This window comes from Neophocaena asiaeorientalis, unplaced genomic scaffold (genome assembly GCF_003031525.2).
Source record: "Neophocaena asiaeorientalis asiaeorientalis breed wild unplaced genomic scaffold, Neophocaena_asiaeorientalis_V1.1 scaffold603, whole genome shotgun sequence".
Classification (NCBI taxonomy): Eukaryota; Metazoa; Chordata; class Mammalia; order Artiodactyla; family Phocoenidae; genus Neophocaena; species Neophocaena asiaeorientalis.
The window spans coordinates 1352302-1354685 of NW_020175662.1; positions in this window are offsets into that span (position 1 = coordinate 1352302).

Below are 2384 nucleotides of genomic sequence, written 5' to 3' on the forward strand. Positions count from 1 at the left end.
TCAGATGTATCTTGGTCCATCAGCATCCTCAGAAAAGCAGAATGTGTGTACACACACACACACACACACACACACACGCCACCAGGACAACTCTAACGTAGTGAAATATTATCCACCTGGGGGGTTTCCCATATACTGCATTCTAGCTCCACAACCTAGACAAAGTTTTTAACATTCTCCTTGCTTTCCAATGTGCCCTCAAGGAATACATGAAAGCAACCTCTCCGACGTTCCCACCACACACCACTCTCAAACGCCAGCAACCTCTGTCATCCTGCATGAACTATGCACCTTATCTGAAACACAGAGAAAGCCAGCAACGACCAATGAAAGAGATGGAATGAACATCATTGTTTTACCTCCATGGCTTCAGCAGTGTTCTGATCACAGATTAAAAATAAAAATACTGATAACACTCGAGGCCATCATAGGCATGAACATAGCCCAAATGGTGAGTGAGCTGCAATGTATCTCCAAGTTTTGCTCCCCACAAATCCCCTCACTATGTCCTTAATCACCACCACCCCACTACTTTCACTCAAACCCCAAGACAAATCCAGACCAGGCCTGTCTAGGTCGTGACCCTTGAGGGGCTAAGTAGTCCTCCAGTCCTTCCTTGAACACCAAATAAGGAAATTATATGTTTTAATCTTTATATATATAATTTATAGTCTTAATGTATAATTTAATTCTTATCACCACCCTGCAAGGCAGATATTATGATCATTTTACAGATCAAGAACCTGAGGCCCAGAGATGTGAAGTAATACATCCAGTAGCTGGTGGTGCCGAGATTCACACCCAGGTCTGACTCTCTTCTAAACGGAGGCAATAACCCCAGTGCGATGCTGACATCCCTGAGGCTTGTCAATGTCATGCTTTACCTCCTCCTAAAGGTTTCCTTTGCCCCACTGCTGTGCTGCTGTATATGAGCGTTTGCTGGAGAGTGTGGCAGGAGCTGAAAGGATGGGCAGGTGATAAGCATGTCTCTGCAACAGACAGGGGCCAAGAGGTGACTGCTGGACTCGAGGGGATGGACAGAAGGAGGAATCTGTGAGTTAGCTGGGCTGAGAGATGGTACCCCATCTCTTCACAAACACCACAAAGCAGTAAATCCCGACAAATAAGAACACTCTAAATGACAGCTGTGCCCTTCATCTGGCCCACAGACGTACTTCCCTGGGTCTTTGAAGTGAATTAAATTTCAACACTTAAAAATGAGATTTCACATTAAAATTCCAATTTCCAGCTTCTCTTAAGAAAATAGAAGATTCGGCAAGACAGGACTCAGGTGGCCACATGCAGCTAAAGTGACAGTAACAGCTGCTGACCACTGCCCACATTCTCCAGTTTGCCAAAGTCACCACCACTCTCTAGTGTTTCCCAGACACTCAGCCCAGTTCACTCATTTACTGGTCCCTGGAGCTTTTGAATCAGCAACCTCTGCATATGCACCCAGAGGCATATATTCATTCAACAAGCATTTTAGCCCCCGTTGCTAACGAGGCATAAGCTGCTATAAGGGATACAAGAAGTAGGATGTGGCTCTACTTCCCAGAGTATATGGCCCAGGGGAGAGGTGAGTGAGCGTGCCCTCTAGGACATCAGCTCCACAGGGCAGGGGCTATGCCTGTTCGGTTCACAGTTGTCCCCAGCACCTAAGAAGTAACTGGCACGCAGATGCCCAATATGTATTGTAATGGAAGGAAGGAAGGAAAGAGAAAGGGAGGGAGGAATGCTGCTTCAGTCCCTTTTAGGACGTTAAGCAAAAGAAGAGAGCATGTTTGGCATACAGGGTAGCCAATGATTAATGCACAGAGAAGAAATTACACCAAGTGCTTTAGAAATACAGAGGAAGAATATTTTTATGTGGGTGACCAGGGAAGGCCTTTCAGAAGAGAAATGGCTTCTGGGTGTTTAGAAACATTCCTAATTATATAAACACTTTCCCCCTCTTTAGTAATCTGGATTGACTTATTAAGATGGCTTCACCTCAGAAAAGAAGTCCCAGGTCTAAACCCCATCCACTTCCCAGACACGCTGCCCTTGTCCAGACAGGCCCCAACCGGAAGGACTGGATCAGACCCCAGGCTGCCATTCCCGTGGGTCACAGGGGCAGCCAGGCCCCGAGCTACTGCAGTGGCAGTCTGTGCCAAGAGCCCTGCTCTGGCCCCAGGGCTCGGAAGGCAGCAGCAGGGCCCGCCCTTATGTCAAAGTGGGGTTATGCAGGGGCTCTCAATAGGACATTGAAGTGCACTGATCCCAGACTTTGGATTGATCGGTGGGCAATTATCCTCTTTCTCCCTGAATCATTTGATGACTGATATGGACCTCTAGCCACCCTGCCCTCCTGCCTGGCCCGCTGCAGCTTTCTCTCACAGGGC